Source organism: Pantherophis guttatus, chromosome 1 (assembly GCF_059756535.1).
Source record: "Pantherophis guttatus breed Tessera chromosome 1, ASM5975653v1, whole genome shotgun sequence".
In the NCBI taxonomy this organism is placed as follows: Eukaryota; Metazoa; Chordata; class Lepidosauria; order Squamata; family Colubridae; genus Pantherophis; species Pantherophis guttatus.
Window position 1 is genome coordinate 238,120,090 of NC_142063.1, and position 10,257 is coordinate 238,130,346.

Consider the following 10,257-nt stretch of genomic DNA (forward strand, 5'->3'; position numbering starts at 1 on the left):
CTTGGGGAAAGAGAAGAGAAGATGCTACCTAGGAAACAATCAGACAAGACAACAAACAAAGAGGAAGGAGCTCATAGTTGCTTAATTGTCACAGAAAAAAAAAAGACTTAGAAAAGACCCACCCTAATGGATCAGATAGTTAAAAGTGGAAGTAGAAAGTTTGGGCCTTCAGACTTGCAAGATTCCCTTAATGTAGCCTTATATAAAAAAAGTAGAATGGGTTCATCTTGTGTTTCCTGTTTGATTTACCTGGGAGGGGCTGACAGTAGATGAACTTTCTATTAGAGTTTTATTTTTTAATTGCAAATCTGTGATAACCTTGATATGTACATTCTGAAATAGTGTAAAAGCAATTATACTTAAGAACACTTAAAATGCCTTCCTTTATAAGTTTCCAGGTAACAAATAATGACAAATAAGACATACCTGAATGAACAGAGATGATCACTGTGGCTAAGACCAAAGCATTGGAGAGTAGACTGGTCCCACAAAACCTTTCCAGATAAGGAGAGAAGATCTACAACTTGTGTTCCAGATGGCTACTTCAGATGGAGACTACAAGACCCACTGTTTGCCACAGATTTAAATACCAGGAGATGGAGGGAACCATCATGCTCCAACCATCATCATCTACTGGTAAAGATACCAGGTTAGAAAGCCAAAGACTGTGAGTTCAAGTCCCACCTTAGTTATAAAAGCCAGCTGGGTGATCTTGGGCTAGTCACTCTCTCAGACCAACTCTCTCAGACTAACTCACCCACAGAGTTGTCATGGTCAGGAAAATAGGAGGAGGAAGGTGTGTTGGATTTGTTCACTGCCTTGAGTTATTTGTAAAAATAATAAAGGCAGGATACAAATAAATAAATAAATAAATAAATAAAAATAAAATTGGGTTGCTAATTTGCTCTCTAATCACTTTTGGAAAATGCTATTCAACTACCTTAAGGCAGTGTTGGGATTCAAGTAATTTAACAACCGGTTCTCTGTCCTAATGATTTCTTCCAACAACCAGTTTGCCAAACTGCAAAGAAAGTTAACAACCGGTTCTCCCGAAGTGGTGCGAACTGGCTGAATCCCACCACTGCCTTAAGGGCATTAGAGAATCTCAAAATGACAAGATTGAAAATCTATGTGGTAAATTTACTTTCATTCTTGAGTAAAAGAAACATTAACTATAAGCTTAAGAATTTAAAAATTAGAAATAAATTGCAAAAAGCTAAGTATCTAATTTGAGAAAGTTGCAAATGAATTAAAGACCAGTTTAAATAATGGAACAGTATGACTTTTGCTACAATATTTTGGAAATAATTATATAAATGAACAGCTCATTCATGGGAACCAAATTGTTTTAGACAAACTTAAATCAAAACAGCAACTTGAGACATTATTTCAGAAATTGAACACTGGCGGGGACTATAGATTCAAAGCAGAAAAGTAAAAGGGGAAAAGCCCTCTTGTTAGTCAGCATTGGAACCTGGAAAATGACAGAAAACACTTTGACATTTGAAATATTCTATTGCAGGAGATTTTTGAAAAATACGATGAAAAAAATAGCAGCTTCAGTCTCATCAATGATGCATCCTTCTGTGTACAGATTATGTTGTAAAACATTAAAGCAGAAATTACTGATGTGAAAGAGAACATTTTGGAAGATTTACAAGAGATGGAACAAGTTTTGCCTGGTGTAGAAATACCAAAATATAAAGAATTTGTAAGCATAGGAAAATAAATGAAAATTATGGACTGTAAGACAGAGAAAAGAATTAAAGTAGAAGTACAAATGGCAAATGAAGAAACTGCCCTGGTTAAAGATTATTTTATTGGACTCACAAAAGAAGTTTTATCCTGACAGTAGGTTTTAATACCCTACACTCACTGTAAACAATAAAACACATAATTTACAAATGTGTTTCAAGACCTAATTTGTAAGAATTTGGATTTCACATTTTCCCTCCTCTCCCCTTCTCATTCCAAAATAAACTTTGGCTTTAAAAGGCATTTTAAAGCTTGTTATGTTAAGGAAAATATATGTAACTGAGCATAAGCTGAGAAATGATCATTTGTAGACAAATGATGTGCATTTGTCTACACTTCAGTGGTGTATTGCCCCCAGTTCAGACCGGTTCATGAGAACCAGTAGTAAAACCAGCGGGAGGCCCTGCCCACTGCCTCGGATGTCATCATTGGCAATCTGAAGCAAGGCGCATGCATGAGCGAAATGAGCGCACATGAGTGATCCCATTGCGAACCGGTAGTAAAAGTAAATAGTACCCACCCCTGCTACACTTATTATTAATACAGCACTGGATCCCTATTCAGAAACTATGAAAATGGCAGCCTTGAGGAGGGAATATCATTGTTAAGCTTCTTCATACTGACTTCACTATAACATTTGCTCATTCAACTTGGATCACAGTAAGAGAGAAACCTTCAGATGTATTTTCTGAGGTTTCCGTACGAGCTATAGGATTGAATAATTGAACAAGAATTTAAGCATCATGTCAGAAGTTACTCCTCCCTCATTATCTGGTTCTTCCTTCCTTCAGCCTTTGATCTCCTCTGCATCCTTTCAAACCACTAACCTATTCCCCCAACCAGAGTGCCACTTGGCTTCTAGTCTGCATTACTCCTGCTTCAGATTTTTTCCCTCTTTTCTCATATTTTTTCACCACTTACATTAAACAAGACATATCGTTCCTTCTTGGTTTTAAAAAGTGTAATCTTTCTTGGCTGCTTTTTCATTTTACTTGCCTTTGCTTCTCAATTCATTGACTGTCTTATCTATTGAGTAATATTAAACATATAATCATTGGGGTGGTAATCTATCTCTACCCCACTGCAGTGCAGAAAAACCATTATCAACTGTACGTAAAGTGCCATCTTATCTTTTTCTTCTCCTTAAACATGGTTAATTAACAAGGTAGATATTCCTATTTTACCTCTACTTTGGTACTAGCTCTCTTCATACACATTCTGTAGGGGTTCATTTTTTTTCCTGTTATTTAATATAACTTACTGCTTTAAACATACTTATTCATTAATGCCTTCCTAGCTTCTGCCCAGAAAGTGGGGTTTTGAAATTCATACTTTGTCTGAATCTGTTTTTAGTGTAACTGAAGGAGGAAGGAGAAAGGGAGACTGTATGGTAGTAATGTTCTAAAGAAAGAGGAGAAGCTTTTATGAATTAGTGTTTATGAGAGGACATGGCTTCTTTTTCTGTCATTCAGGGTAAGTATGAAAAAGTAATTGTACAGAGAACCTTCAATAATCTGTCACAGAAATACTAAGCATCCTAAAAAAATCAATATATTCTATCTGTTCTCTGAAAATATTCATAACTTTGTATATGTGCTTTTCACTTTATCCCTAAATCCACTGCCTGCTGTCAAATTCTAGGATCAAATGATCTTTCCGGACAAAATGCTCCTTTACTTTTCCTAGGCTTCAAGCAGAGAGGCCGTGATTTGACACTTAACTTTTCAAACTTTGTTGTGATTCTGACTGAGACACACTTGACATTCTGCTTGATGTTAAGAAAGCAGCCATGTGACTCAGCTTCCTTCAATTTCTTCCATTTTAGAATCTGCTTACTAAGAGATGGTATTTAGAACGTTGAAAAAATAATGGTCTCAACATAATATAAGGGTAAATCTAAGTTGACATGACAGCCATGGAATAAATAACAGCCCCCTAGTTCCCTATCAAATTTTAAATACAGATTTGAATCATAGCCCTTGAGTTCCAAAATTAACTGTACATGTGATTCAGGCTATAGTTGATTTCCCTGCTCAAGGGAAGGCTGTGGTTAGAGCAGGGATGAAATGCTCCCAGATTGGATCGGATCACCCAATCCGGTAGTGATTTTTCCCTGTGGTTCAGTGATCTTGTAAGGATCGCTGCCTGGGTGTCATTACTTCCTGGTTTTAACCAGGAAGTAATGTTTTTTACCTTCTGTGCATGCACAGAAGGTTTTGCACATGCACAGAAGGTGTACATGCGCACGTGCCGTGTACACACATGTGAGTAAAGCAAGCACACGAGCGCTTCCAAACCGGTAAGGAAGTGCACTTCCAAACCGGTAAGGAAGATAAGTAGATTTCACCCCTGGGTTAGAGGATTACTAGACTCTACTGAAAGTGTATTTGGATGCTTAGGGATGTCATTCCTTGAATATTCCCTGAAATAAGGCATTCCCTGTCATTATATGATGATGTTGTTGTTCAGTTGCTAAGTTATGTCCAACTCTTTACAACCCCATGGACCATAGCACACTGGGCCCCCTTGTCTTCCACTGTCTCTTGGAGTTTGCTCAAATTCATGAGTCTAACCAACTCATCCTCTGCCATCCCCTTCTTCTTTCGCTGTCAATCTTTCCCAATATCAGGTTCTTTTCCAATGAGTCCTCTCTACTCATTTGGTGGCCGAAGTATTTGATCATCAGTATCCATCCTTCCAAAGAACAGTCAGGGTTGATTTCCTTTAGGAAATTCTATATGTTGTTGTTGTTAACTGCAAAATTGTGTCCAGCCTATCACGACCCCATGGACAACTTTCCTCCAGGCTTTCCTGTCCTCTACCATCCCCCGGAGACCATTTAATCTCATACCAACTGCTTCAGTGACTCCATCCAGCCACCCCATTCTCTGCCATCCCATTCTTATTTTGCCTTCAATTATTCCCAGCATTAGACTCTTCTCCAGTGACTCCTTCCTTCTCATTAGTGGCTAAAGTATTTCAGTTTCATCTTCAGGATCTGACCTTCTAAAGAGCAATCAGGGTTGATCTCCTCTAGGACTGACTGGTTTGATCGCCTTGCAGTCCAAGGGCCTCGCAGGAGTCTTCTCCAGCACCATAGTTCAAAGGCCTCAATTCTTTGACTGTCCGCTTTCCTTATGGTTTTCTATATGTACTGATATATATTCATATATATTCATATATATATACATATATATATGAACTGAGCCCAGAACTGAGTAGATGTGATTCTACTGAGCTGGAGCTACAAAAAAACCTTGGCTACATAGGTAAAGAAAAACACGGCTAGAAGAAAAACACACATAAACCCTACAAAGAAGTAAGAAAATAGAGGCGATAGACATCACGATCTCCGGAACGTTTCGAAAAGGAGGCCATCGAAATTGAAAAGAGGCCGCAGAATATGAACAGACAAGATGACACCTTTAGGTTATCAAGTATTTGGGGACCTGCACTGAGAGAAACTCGAGTGTTAACATCAGAAGAGAGGCAGAGATTCCAACAAGCAACCAGTGGTGTTGTTAGGCCTGCCAGAATTCTTCCTTCTTTGCAGAGGGTGGCTAGCAATGGGGAGAGAGAGAGGATTGAGCCAGAAGATAGGCTGAGATCTCAACTAACAATCAAGGGTGCTGTGATGCCTACCAGAATCCTTTCCCCTCTACAGCAGACAGATAATAATAGAGAATCTAAGAAAGCTGGGCCTGTAACACGAAGCCAAGCAGCTAGGAGGAGGAAGCAGGAAGAAAAACTGTTGTCCTACAATCGGAACACAGAGTTGCAGGCTAGCCAGCATACATCAGCAGCAGCAAATATAGATAAGCGACAGCTCCGGCCCCGCAACAGAGAACCCATAGCTTCTACATGAAACAGAGCCTGAAGATGACAGGGTTGTGAGCCTGTCGAAACGTTGCTTTAAGAAAAACTTTTAAGGTCACTGGTAGGATTTTAGCTGAGGTTTTAAAAGACCTTGCAGAGTGCTCTGTAAGGATTTTTAGAAGATTTTAAGCTGGGATTTTAACCAGGATTTTAAATATTTTAACCAACTTATTTATAATGACGCGGGAAAACACCCGAGATTTTAATTTTTTGCATATATATATACATATACATACATACATACATACATACATACATACATACATACATACATACATATATAATATGTAGGTCTTTGGTTATTCGGGTTTTCTCCCATGTAAAATTGGAAGTGTCTTGGCATTTTACGCAGGAGAAAACCCGAATAACCAAAGACCTACATACAAACACCCGTGAAAACCTCAGAAAACATACACACACATATATACATACACTTCTATATGTACTGATACACACACACACACACACAAACACACACTATACATAATTGCATTTACTTCTAGCTGAATTAAAAAGTGCTACCAAGGACCCATTTTAGTTTGATATGGGATTAGCAATAATAATAACAACAATATGTAAATGGAACTGCAACCAATGTAATTGCAATCATCTTTAATACATGGAGAGATCGTGTTTTTTTAAAAAAGTTCTTTACTTTTTAAGATTTAATTAAAATATTGAAACCAAACAAAATTTCTGCTCACCTTTAGGAAAGAAGAAAAAAAGTAGGGAATTCAGTATTTTGATCTTTAGAATTTCAGATAAATAGTCTCATCTGAATGAGGGAATGATATCTGATGAGTTGTGTGTCATGATACAAACTCCAACGCTTACATTTTTGTGTGCAATTTTGTGACTCATGCACTGATGTGTTGGCATCATTGTCATTAAGAACGGACACCTTGTTCAGATGATTATGGTGCTGTTTAACAAGCACAGGAAGCCATGTGGGGAAATACAAAACCAGAATGCTCCTTGTTTTTAGAAACTTGGGATATTTTTTTCTTCTTCAAGAAGTTTTGTTCTTTTGGGATAAATGCCGAGCATAGAAAACCAATGGCACTGGGCCGCTTTAATGAGATTTCCAACACTGTGGAATATTTGAAAATGTTGCTCCTAGTGCTATGTTAATGAAAGTTGATCTCCATACTCATATAAGAAAGATGAGTGAAATAAGAGATCATAGTCATCACATTATTTTATGATGTAAGTCACAGCTGGAAGTTTGAAAGGAAATTTGTGTTCTTTAACTGATGCCGCTACCCCAAACTTTGAAGAATTTTATTTGGCACTCATTGGGTGATGAATATATCTATTCTTCTGCTAATATTAGACCAGCAGTGATAAGACAATAATCTGTCCCAAATCCAGTACCAATTACCAGTTTTATCAATGTAGATAAACTAGATCCTGTGCAAACATTGTTCGCAGTTAAAATGAGAAAAGAAAATTAAATTGTCCTACTGTTTTAGTACTAAAAAAGTATATCTTGCATTAAATCAGTTCACACTGTGTTTTCTTATTGTACTGAAGCAGATTGCTGCAATCAGAATTTGTGGAGCAACAAGAGCTTAAATTTTGCTAATTATATTGAATGAATAGACTGAAGATATACATGTGTGCGTACACACACACACACACACACACACACACACACACACACATATATATATATATATATATAGAGAGAGAGAGAGAGGGGGGGGGGGGAGAGGGACGTGGTGACTCAGTGGCTAAGACGCTGAGTTTGTAGATCAAAAGGTCAGCAGTTCAGCAGCTTGAATCCCTAGTGCCACGTGATGAAGTGAACTCCCGTTACTTGTCCAGCTTCTGTCAACCTAGCAGTTTGAAAGCATGTAAAAAATGCAGGTAGAAAAATAGGGACCACCTTTGGTGGGAAGGTAACAGCGTTCCATGCAACTTTAGGTTTTAGTCATATCGGCCACATGACCATGGAGATGTCTTCGGACAGCATTGGCTCTTTGGCTTTGAAACGGAGATAGCACCACCCTCTAGAGTCGGGAACTAGCACATATGTGTGAGTGGTACCTTTACATACATACATACATACATACATACATATGTACATACATACATACACATCCATAAAAAGAATGAGCTCCAGCAGAATATCTTGGCCTGAATGCCAATCAATCAGTTATAAAGAACAATTTCCCTCTTGAGTTTCATGTATAGTGTATGTAAATCAGATAGTTCCAGTATTCATCTTCAAGACAGTGTGAATACTGTTACAAAACCTTTTTTTTTGTACTGTTAAAGATGATATTCATATAGTAAGAGTTTATATTACAAAGTAGAAATTATACAATATAGACCTAAATACACACTTATGCTCACACTCTTTTGTTTCTTAGCAATATCCACTTTTTCATCCAAAACAAACAATAAGATGCAAAGTACAATTTCAATTCTGGTAAACTCATTTTCATTTGCACCTTTTTCATTTGCATTGTGTAACACTTTGTATTTAATTTATACTTTTTTTCCCTCTTGCTATACAAAATTAGATATATCTTTTTGCCATTGCTTGAATGGAACTTGAGTCGTCAAAACTGATATTGTCTGAAACAAAAACATTATTCTTGGTAAAACATTCCTTTTTAATCACAGAAATTCTCCCCCAAAGTAGATAATTTCTTCCATGTCCTTCTTAGTTTTGTTCTGGGTCTTAAACATAATTATGTTGAAATAACATGCAGTTCATATTTTTCATAATAATACACAAGTATTTTACTTTTTTCTCCATCTTAAAACCAGTTTTCTCCATCAATTCTATTTGATCATTTTGTTAACACTATCTTCTGATTATTAATCTTAAATATGTTAACATACCAGTATATGTTTAGTATGTTAGCATACCAAAGTCCTTTAATTTTCCCAGCAATGTTTCTTTCTTAAATTTCTCTGTTCATCTTAAAACAGCAAGCCAATCAGTGTAGGGATTCGCCGCTATAATTAAGCAAATTTTTTGCCAGTCTGGTTTTTTATCCCTTGAGGATAGATAAAAAGCACTTTTATTTGGTAGTGGGGGAAAAGCTATTATTGCCATCCAAATGAGAGAGATAATCACAGTGAATATTTGTTGAAAGTGATCTATAGATTTTTTAAAAATCTCTCCTGACCCATACATTTTGCAAAGTTGATCAGAGATTATACAAAATTCATAGTTATAGTCCTTTTCTCAAATAGCTAATTCTTCTCTTATTTCTAGTTTTAACATATTTCTCAGCCTTACCTATGTGACTCATTCCTTGCGCTCTTGTTTTAAACAATGATTCACAACTAAGATTTCGGATACATTTTTGAATACCATAAAAAGGAAAAAAAAATGGCCACTGAGGTCAAAGCAGGTCATATCTTAGTCAAATGTCGGCAGCCGCATGGATAGATTAGAAACAGCCATCTCAGATAACTGCAAAGGAGAAAGAAAAATGGCAAAGAGCAGCTGTGTCAATATTTGATTAAGCTGTTTGTACCTATCAATCATGGCAATACATAAATGTTAAACAGTAATAGTTATTAGTATATTATTCCCTATTATTAGTAAGGTATTAATTGCTACAGCATACTATCTGTACATTGTTAAATGGAAAGTAATCCTATGTTTGAGTCTTATATTTAAAGATAATCTCTATGAAATAATAAGTTCTTGAATATTGTAATAAAGTTTAATACTATTTAAACTACAAAACTATGGCTTAATTATGCTATGGAGTCTAATAAAGGCTAACTACTACACTCTGACTAATCTTAATAATGCTTGTAATGAGATGTGTCTGTGTACTTTTCATATTAATTAACATAACATACTTTAAAAGATTCTTAACTGCTCCTAACAGCAAACTAAGTCCTATCTCCAGTCAGGACGTCTTTTTTTTTTTTTTTTTTTAGTAATTATTTTAACAATAAAAATGTTTTTAAATAAAGAAAGTCAAAGTACCTCATCAGAGTTCAAGAAGTCAGGAAGGCATTATAAAAGGTCATAACCTGTTTAATAATGACCTTTGCACTGCCTCTGCATGTATATTTTTCTTTCATTTGTTATTTTTTCCTTTGATGTTTTATTAGCTGAACAGGGATTAACATTAAATATGCCATAAAAATGCAAATAAATTGCTATTTATTACTTATATGTTCTTCCCAACTTCTCAAATACTATTTAAGTTGTATCTTCTTGTGCATCATTGCATAAAGTTTAGATATGACTTTAGTTCCAACGCAATGAACATAATTTGGGCAAACTCTGGAAGACAGTGGAGGACAGGAGGCTATGGTCCAGGGATCACAAAGAATCAGACATGACTTAATGACTGACCAACAAAAAAAAAATAGTTCTTGGCATTACTTCCATCTGTTCAAATTATTAAATTAATTAGGTTGAAACTCACACCTCCCTTTTTACAACCCTGTAATATCTAACTGTGCCATAATTTAGATAGATAGATAGATAGATAGATAGATAGATAGATAGATAGATAGATAGATAGATAGAATTCTTTATTTGTCAAGTGTGATTGGACACATAAGGAATTTGTCTTTGGTGCATATGCTCTCAGTATACATAAAAAGAAAAGATACATTCATCAAGAATCATAAGGTACAACA

At 36.1% G+C, this 10,257-nt stretch overlaps 1 long non-coding RNA gene across 1 annotated transcript in view; it reads left to right on the forward strand.

The window, feature by feature from the left end:
* The window catches only part of LOC117660897 (uncharacterized), a 60,832-nt gene extending 58,927 nt beyond the window's left edge, over window positions 1-1,905 (forward strand). Inside the window, exons 3-4 of the long non-coding RNA XR_015733826.1 lie at window positions 392-649; window positions 1,523-1,905. This is a non-coding gene — a long non-coding RNA (uncharacterized LOC117660897). The remainder of the gene's footprint in view (window positions 1-391; window positions 650-1,522) is intronic.
* The last annotated feature ends 8,352 nt before the right edge of the window (window positions 1,906-10,257 follow it).